The 9,203-nt window shown below is 50.4% G+C and overlaps 1 long non-coding RNA gene across 1 annotated transcript in view; it reads left to right on the top strand.

Moving 5' to 3' along the window:
• The first annotated feature begins 4,251 nt into the window (after nucleotides 1-4,251).
• LOC308611501 overlaps nucleotides 4,252-9,203 on the top strand; it is a 272,052-nt gene continuing 267,100 nt past the window's right edge. Inside the window, exon 1 of the long non-coding RNA XR_014014923.1 lies at nucleotides 4,252-4,300. This is a non-coding gene — a long non-coding RNA (uncharacterized lncRNA). The remainder of the gene's footprint in view (nucleotides 4,301-9,203) is intronic.

The following is a 9,203-nucleotide window of genomic DNA, read 5'->3' as shown; positions in this document are numbered from 1 at the left end:
AAAACACAGGCAACTACTTAGGAAATGCAGGATGGGAAAGGCTTCTTCAAGTACAGTGTCCAAGCTGATGAAAAGTATGAAGTGAAAGTGAAAGATTTGAACACAAAATATCTTTTTAAGTGTCTGTATAACAGAATGTGAGAGGAAAAAATTAAGTTAAAAAGATAAAGAACAGGGATTGACAGATACACACTTTTATATGTAAAATAGATAAACAGTAAGGACCTACTGTATAGCCCAGGGAACTATGTTCAATATCTTGTAATAACCCATAATGGAAAAAAGAACCTGAAAAAGAATACATATATTCTTACATAAATACATGTAACTGAGTCACTTTGCTGTACACCTGAAATATTGCAAACGAAGTATACTTCAATAAAAATAGATAAGTGACAAAGTAGGGAAAATATCTGTATTTAATAGAAATGCAGATACAAAAAGAGAAAGCTTTATATTGTAAATCTCCATATATATGAAGAGATCTTAATGAAAGCAAACTAAAAGGTGGCCATTGCTGCTTCTGGTCAAGGTGAAATCGCAGGGTCCAGGTTTACCCTCCTAGCTTCAACAACTTTAAAAAGGGGGAAATGTATGAAATGACAGTTTTTCGCCTTTTGGAGAGAGGGGTGAGTCGTGAGAGACATCAGCTCACTGCTGGACATCCTGTTCATTGGGATGACTCCGTACTTATTATTCCCTTTTTTAGAGCATTTCCTCATGACAACTTGTAATAGAAAGACTTCCAGAGAGTGTCCAGGGCAGGGGGCTGGGGAGCCCAGCATGTCTCTGGGCTGAAGGGATAGAATGAGGTGTGGAGGTGGGCACAGCAGCTGGGGTTCACAGGCCACCCCAGTCTTCTGCTGAGACACGGTCAGTGCACGTGGGTGAGGTGAGAACTGGAGGCCTGGTGGCGTGCTCATGGGCGCACTGCCCTTCCAAGGCGCTTCCCAGCAAGGTACTCTGTGTAGCTGATGTCCTTACGTGGTGAACTTGGAAAATGCGAGAAATGCGCCCTGGAGGTTTGCCAGGCTCAGGCTCAGAGGAGGTGTGGTCGCTGTCATTCCCACACAAGCAGCATTTCATCGGTGAGAATTCAGGCAGAGGCCACAGTCAGCAGCAGCAAGAACTGGAAAAGACCATTCGTGGCTCTAAGCAGCCACTTCCAAGAGCAGTTTTGGAGAAGCACACATTTTGTGCAGGATTCATTTAATGTGGCAGTTCAGCTGGGGAAATCAGGAATGGGTTAGGTGCTTATTCATTTGCATGAATCATCACTTCTTATTTCCGTTTTTAGAGGATTTCCTCAAGACGCTTGTAATAGAAATACTTCCTCTGTCCCTTTCGTAAGTATCTAAATCTTTTTAAAAGCTAAATCAGTCTCTTGCCAGCATTACAACCCAGGAATGTTTATGTTAAGGACCTGAGAGCTATCTTCTTTATCTCTCTGTCACCAGGGGAGTTTAGGCTAGGTGTTAGGCACTTTCCTCTGAGCTATAAGTACGTGCTTGTCCTAGAGATAGGAGAAGTTGTCTTTCTCCTTTGGATAAAGGGTATTAACTAGCATGGACAACCACCGAGATGACCAGGTGAATTTAGGATGTACTCTGAAAGAATGTATGCCATTTTTATGGTGGTGTCAAGTCTATTCCCATGAGGCAAGTTCCCGTTTATCTTGAGAACTTGTATGCAACAGATTTTATCTGCTGAGCTATAAAAAAAAAAGGTGAGGTTGATTTCATTTGCACAAACATTAGTGGTTCACCTGTGGGTGCACAGCACAGTCTGGTTTAATGGTTATTCAACAGTAAAACCGTTTTCTTTATCTCTACATTTGTGGAGAGGATTTTCTCGGTTGGTGAGAGATTTTTTATTTTTATTTTGTGTGTTCGTTAATTAATTAATTAATGAGACTGTGCTGCACAGCATGCGGGATCTTAGTTCCCCAACCAGGAATCAAACACGTGCTCCCTGCAGTGGAAACTAGGAGTCTTCACCACTGGACCACCAGGGAAGTCCCTGGAGATTTTATTTTTACCTTTTCCCCTAGCAGCTTTTAAGGAACAGTTGGCCAAGAACACAGTTATATTATTTCACCCCCAGTGATAAATAGTGATAAATCATTACCCTTCTGATTCCATTTTTGAAAAATGATATTTTTACCTAACATAAACAGTATCCTGTATAAGAGGTAAGATCCCAGGTATCTGTTTTCTGTTTTCGGTTTGTGTGTACGTTCTGATTTTCGTACAGTTTTTAATGCGTTGGTTGTGTAATCTAAACAGCTACAGTTTCTATTTTCTTTTCCTTCCGTGGGCAATATTAGTTTGTGTCATGGCTGGGCATTTATTGTATTCTAGGATTTGAATGAAAGTTGTAGCGTTTCAGTTAAGCGAACATGATACCCTCCTTCCCCTCTCCTGGTGGTGGGGGAATCTCAGATGTAACCCGAAATGTCCCAGGGCCGGGAAAGGACCAGGGAGCCTGGAGACCATCACACAGCCCCCACTTGAGGCCACACCTTTCCTTGATCCCTAACAGGAGTGAAGACAAATGGGCAATGGAGTCCCTGGTCCAGGCGGCACACCCTCGCAGCACAGCAGCACTTGAGCGCCAGATGAGAAGGAGACATTTCATACGCTCACTATCTTGACGGCACGGAGACTTCTGGGAGGCTTCTGGAGTCCGGGTACTTGTCCCGTGCTCCTGGCGGGCTTTGGCAGGCGGACTTCGGGCGTCCGCCTGCGCAGGTGCACCTCATGATTTGTGCGTGTTGGCGCACGCGCACCGTCGCCGCCCCGCCCCCGCTTCCTGTGCGTGCCCAGGTCGTCGCTGGCCGTCGTTCCCCCGTCTTGGCCTCTTGCGGGCGAGCATTTCGGGGCCTGCGGGGCGGTACGCTGTCCGGGCCGGCCGGCAGCCCGCGGGAGCGGGCTGTGCGGGCGAGGGTTCGCGTGGGCCGTGCGGAGGCTGGAACTGTGACCTCCGAGCTCGAGCTGCGGAGCCCGCGTTTGGGCCGGAGTGGCCGGGCGGCCGGCAGCGGTGCAGTGCCCGACCATGTGCAGCGCGGGGCCAAGCGAGGTCCCGGGAGGGACGTGGGCCCAGAGCCGGCTCCTCTGGCCCAGTGGTCTCGGGAGGCGGAGTGGAGGGACCCCGAGAGAGGAGCACGCCCGAGGAGCAGCCCCCGGACCGGAGCCTCGGGAGCCCGGGGCTGGTGAGTGAGTCCCGACGGGGTAGGTGTTGCGTCTGCAGGCCTGTAGTTGGTTGTGGAGCCTGCGGCCCTTGAAGAGCAGGGCTTGGGGTAGCCCGCCCCGGGCCCCGCGGTAGAGCCACCTGGAGGGTTTGACCGCTTCCCGGAGGTGGAGGGGCCAGGCTGGAGGACAGGGCTGGCTGCTCCAGATGGGGCTCCCCTGGGACTTGTGAGCTCCGGGTGTCCTGGGGGAGCAGGGTCCACAGGCTCGGCCGGGACGTACTGCGTCCTCCCCTCCGTCCAACCCCGATCCTCCTCCTCGTCCTCCCCCTCCTGTCGCCGTCTCGGCATCTCGCACGTGTGTCTCAAGGCGCGTCAGCACCTTGGTTGTGTAATGTAAGCGTCCGCCGCCCCCCTGGGTTGTGCCCTGTGGAGTCGCCCAGTGTAATCGGTGCAGGATGAGTCTGCAGGGCTTCTGTCCTGCTGCCTCGGGTGAGGAAGGAAGCGATGGGGCCTGAGAAGGGAGATGACTTGTCCTAGACCCTCACCGGGTGTGCACGTGGGGTCGCTCACAGGACTCCAAACTCCTAGGGCAGGTGTTCTGTCCACTTAAAGTCAGCTTTAATAAAAGATGTTTTCGAGCGTCGCACTTAAGTTTGTAAAGTTTGTACAAATCATTGCAAGACTGAAACGCACCTGAGTGTGTCCCTTTATTCTGGGTATCCTGTGGATGTTCTGATCTAAGTTGTTAACAGACTGAGAAGAGATAAACTATAAGCGTTTTTTAATTTCATATTTAATGACGGAGGTTTATTTTAATAGGATTCAATGTACACTCGCTACGGAAAAATAAAGTATCCCCTCAGGTACCAGAGTCACGTGGGAGTTACAGACCTGAGGGTGGTTGCTCCCTCCTTATTCTCACAGGCCCTTCTGAAGGTGAAAGGATGGGTCTCCCACAGGTGTCTCTTGTGGAGCGCGGGGCGGGTGCTCGTGCACCCCGAGCCGCTTCAGTCGTAGCTTCACTGCCTGCGTTTTCCTTCTCCAGGTCCGCCTCCACTGTTACAGTCCTGCACGTTGTTCCAAGAGCAGCGGAAAATGAGTCAGCCTCTGGTGAGTTTTGCTGTTTACGTATTTACCTGCTGCTGTTCTTTTGTGATAACACCTTGGGAGGCGAATAGTTCAAAAGTTAAAATGGGAAAGTAGGAGTCGGTAAAAGATATGGTTAGACAAAGTGTAGAGGAGCAGGTCAGCACCAAGTGTTTCTGGCAAGTTCTTCGTGTAGATCCCAGGATCCTCTTAGAGCCACAGTACAAGCCTCGTGTTCTTGACATTTGTGGCAAAACACCATCCCTTGCTTGACTTATATGGTCCTGCCAAATCACTTTTGTTCTCGAGCGTTAAAAGGTTTCCCTGAGGATCCCGCTGTAGGCCGCGAGCCTTCCTGAGCAACAGCCCCTAACGTGTTGACGTTGGTGCCTTCCTCGTGCTTCCTGTAAGCCGAGAGCGTGCTGTCCAGGGAGCACTCAGTGCATATAAGTTGTCTGTTCAGTAGAACACCGTTGTCACATAGGTACATTGTTTTCAGTGCTCAGTCGAGGGATGCAATGAGGATCATCTGGAAGAACAGCCTTGTCACCCTTCCAGTAAACTGCGCTCTTTGTCTCTTACAATCTCAGAGGGTCGCGCTACACACCATGCAGTGAGGTCTCTGGCAAAGATTCTTGTTTCCCAGCTGAATTGTATCGTGCAGCCTGCGGTCTTGGTTCTGCCCCTCCACGGAACCTGATCCGGTTGAGGTGACCTGGCATCCAGCATACAAAGCAGTGGAGATTTGCCAGTCGTCACCTCAGACCACTGTCGCCTTGCCACCTGCAGAGTCTGCGCTGTTGGTTTCTGTGACAGATCTCTCCTTGCTGTCTTCCTGACTGACTCTGTCTTCCGCCCTCTGTGTGTGTTGTCGTTTCACCCTTGGTCCATGACTCTCCACCCCGTCTGATCTCACCCTCTGGTGCTTTTCACCTCCAGCTCTGTCAGTTCTCCCACCTGGACCAGACAGATGCCTCTGTCCAGCCACTTGCCAGCATCTCTATGGAGTTTGTCCAAAGGGCACCTCGGATGACTAGATCCAGTAGATCCAGAAATGATTATTTACAGCTCCCCTGCCCCTTGCCTTGTCCTGTTGTCTCTGGCGGCTCATCGTTGCATCATCCAGCCTGTCACCTGCCCAGAAAAATGAGTTCATTCTAAAGTCCTTCTCCATCCTCTGTTACCACGTTGTAGTGTGAGGCTTGTTAATGTCGTATTCTGGATGGTTTTTATTCGTTCTCCTTCATCCCATACTTGCTACCATTAAAACAGCTTATCTGTTCATTTCTGTAGTTACAGAAACTTCTTTTCTGTGCCGCTACCTCTTTCCTCCAGCAGCTCAAGTGTATTCTCCACGCTGAGTATTTCTCCTAAAATATTAATCACAGCGTTTTGTCTGCATGTGGGAAGCACTTTAGAGGTTCCCTGGGTGACTGGACAAACGAGGTTGCCGTTCCGCGGAGCCAATAACCATCGAGCCCAGCACTGCGGGGAGGTCCTAACTCGCCGATGATGCGTTTGGATGGATCTGTGGGGTAAAATCCTGATCGGAGAGGCTTAGGAGAGAGGAGTGGGAGAACTGTGTTTGTTCTGGTCCCAACTTTTTCAAGACATTTTGCTGTGACGGGGAAAATAGAAACTGGACAGTAGCTGGGGTAGGAGCTGAGGTCCGGGGAGGATGTTGTGTTGTGTTGTGTTGTGTTTTGTTGTGATGGGAGAAATAACAGTGGGAATGATCAGTAGATGCGTGTGGGGGAGGGGAGAGCTGCTACCCGTGGTCCTGGAGTGGGGAGGGGATGGCAGAGCTGGGTTGCAGGTGGGGAAGCCCTCCGATGGCTTCTCTGTTCTCAGGGAAGCAGCTCCTCAGCTGAGGGTGAGGGTGAGGTTGGGGGTTTGAGGGGAGAGCAGAGCTCTGGGGCCCAGCTCCATCGTGACCATCAGCACACACAGTGCATCCAGCTGGGAAGACTGTACTTGCCTTCCCTGCCTGAAAAGCCATCTCCTTTCTTAAATGTGGGAGTAATTACTCTTTGGGGAGCCTGTGTAATTACACGGGTGCTGCTCAGCTCAAAGCGAATTGAGTGCCAGTTCTGGCCACGGACATTTTCTTCTCTGCTGATGGAAGGGTCCCCAGAGGAAGTGTCCTGCTTGCCTGGCTCTTGGCCTCGAGGACCCTTCACACCATCTAGTGTTGTGTCTTTTATCTTTGACATAAGCATCAAATGTCTTCAGTTTCTGCATGTGATCTTAAGAAGCAATTCTCTGCTTCCAGGAGCTTCTGTGCTCCTCGGGAAAGGCACTTCACAGACACAATTACAGGAGAGCTCGGGAATCCTGCCCGTCGATACATAGGGAACTCCAGAGTGCTGACAAAGGAGAGCCTGCTTTTATTTATTTATTTATTTATTCATTCATTTTAATTTTTTATTTGTTTACTATTTAACTTATTCAGTTTCAGCTGCGTTGGGTCTCTGTTGTTGCGCGCGGGCTTTGTTCTCTAGTTGCGGCGAGCCGGGGCTACTCTTCGTGGCAGTGCGCGGGCTTCTCATTGCGGTGGCTTCTCTTATTGTGGAGCACAGCTTCTAGGCATGCGGGCCTCAGTAGTTGCGGGTCGTGGGCTCAGTAGTTGTGGCACGCAGGCTCTAGAGCGCAGGCTCAGTAGTTGTGGTGCACGGGCTTAGTTGCTCCGCAGCATGTGGCATCTTCCCGGACCAGTGTTCGAACCCGTGTGCCCACCATTGGCAGGCGGATTGTTAACCAGTGTGCGACCAGGGAAGTCCGAGAGCCTGGTTTTAAATGCATTGTCAGAGCACATGGCTCAGTGACTTGGGGAAGGGGGACGGCCCTCAAGTGCCCAGGACTTGGGTAGCTGCAGAGGTTGGCGAGGCTCTCAGAGCAGCGTGAGGTGGACTGGATGAGGCTCCTGAGGTGCTGGTAAGGACCTCCTTCCTTAGGATGTGGGCCTCCCGTCAGGAAGAGTGGGACGTGAAGGCAGGCAGACCCTGAGTTTGACTGAAGAGCCTCCCCTCTGTGCTGGTTTTGGTTTCTTCCTGTGCAGAAACTGAAACCTTGTAATTGGGACAGTGAGTCATCTGATCAAAAGATGTCATGTGTAGAGACTGTGGACGGCATGAAACGCGGGGTGGGGTGCGGTGGGTCAAGTCAGGGGGACTCTGGGCTCCAGCGCGATGCCCGACAGGAAGGGGCGAGGCCGCGGCGTGTTCCCGCTCATCCTAGGCCCCGGTAAGCAGTATGGACGTTCCCTCGGGGTTTTTCTGAATCGTGAATGAGGTTGAGAGTATTGTCACGTGCTTAGAAGCCGTTTCTTCTTTTTAATTGGTGGACAGTCTTTAGCGCAGCTTTAGGGTTATAGGAGAATCAGAATCGAGCAGACAGCGCTTTCCTATACCCGTCCCTCTGGGTTCCCTCCCTTGGTAACGTCTCTGGCCTGTGTGGCGCGTCATCTCAGTGATGGATCGGCATTGACACCTAATTCTCCCCTGGAGTCTGTAGTTTATATCAAGGCTCACTCTCTGTGTCCTACTGTTCAGGTTTGGACAGGTGTGATGACCTGCAGCCACCACTGCAGTGCCACCCAGAACCATTTCACTGCCCGAAACATCCCTGGGGGCCACCTTCCCTACCAGTGCCCTACCAGAACATCCTACCAGTGCCCCCAAGCCCCCGACAGCTGCTGGTCTTGTTACTGTCTGTGTATTTTTGCCCTTTCGAGAATGTCACGTAGTTGGAGTCCTTCATTCTGTGGTCTTTTCAGACTGGTGTCTTTCTGTTTTTGTATGAAGGGCCTGTTCATGTCCACTGCCCGTCTTACTGCCCCAATGCTTTCCTGTGTTTTTTTTTGTTTTTTTTTTTCTGTGCGCGCGCCTCTCACTGTTGTCTCCTCTCCTGCTTCGGAGCTCAGGCTCCGGACGTGCAGGCTCAGCAGCCATGGCTCAAGGGCCCAGCCGATCCGCGGCATGTGGGATCCTCCCGGTCCGGGGCACGAACCCGTGTCCCCTGCATCGTTTGGCACTGGAAGGCTTCCAGAAGCCTCCCCCTTCCATTGCAGCTGAGGAAGCAGCTCCTCAGCTGAAGGTGTGGGTGAGGTTGGGGGTTTGAGAATAGGCAGTTGGAAGAACTCCTCAGTCTGGAAGACACGATGTGGGAGGGAATCTGAGTAGCTCATGTAACGTGTGTATAGATTATTCACTAAATCTTGAGTTAGCTCTTAAGATTGAGAAGCAGCAGCATTAGGGAATAATAAGCGAGCTGTCCTCCACATCCTAAGACACGGTACCAACTGAGACTATAAATCTGCAGGTCCAGATTCATTCACAGATGGTAGGCTGATGGGAAGCTGTTAGCCAGAGTTGGGGGTTAGGGACCAAATCCCCAACTTAGATTCTGTAGAGGGTAACAACCTGCCTCTCTCATGCAGGGGGAGATGGAATTCTCAGCTCAGTGCCTCAGGACTCCGGTCCATGATCATGGCTGTTGTAATCTGTTTCTGAAGTGGTCTTTTCTACAACATTGAAAAAAGTGACTGCATTATCCTGAACATTTTTATCAAGTAACAAATCAGCTGATATAAATGCATAAAGTTGGCTGAAAGCAGGCCAGGATTTCAAAGCCCCTTCGGCATGTCTAGGTTGGGCACACGTCATGGAGCCTAAGAGTTTATTTAGATGGGGAATCTTAAAAAGCTGCGACTAAAAGTGACCATGAAATCATCAAACTTTTAAGTTTGAAAAAGGCTCATTCTTTTTCATATGTAAAAAAGCATTAAGTGAGTCATTACAAGAGCTTTTTAAAAAGCTTCCTGTCAAGAGAGTGACAGATACAGAACTTTAAACCCATGCCTCTGGGGCCAGTGCTCTTTCTGTCATAAAATGTTTCTCCCTAACATTTGATGAATCAAAACACACAC

Source organism: Mesoplodon bidens (assembly GCF_964165515.1).
Source record: "Mesoplodon bidens genome assembly, contig: HAP1_SCAFFOLD_120, whole genome shotgun sequence".
Classification (NCBI taxonomy): Eukaryota; Metazoa; Chordata; class Mammalia; order Artiodactyla; family Ziphiidae; genus Mesoplodon; species Mesoplodon bidens.
This window is presented reverse-complemented; position numbering and strand designations above follow the sequence as displayed.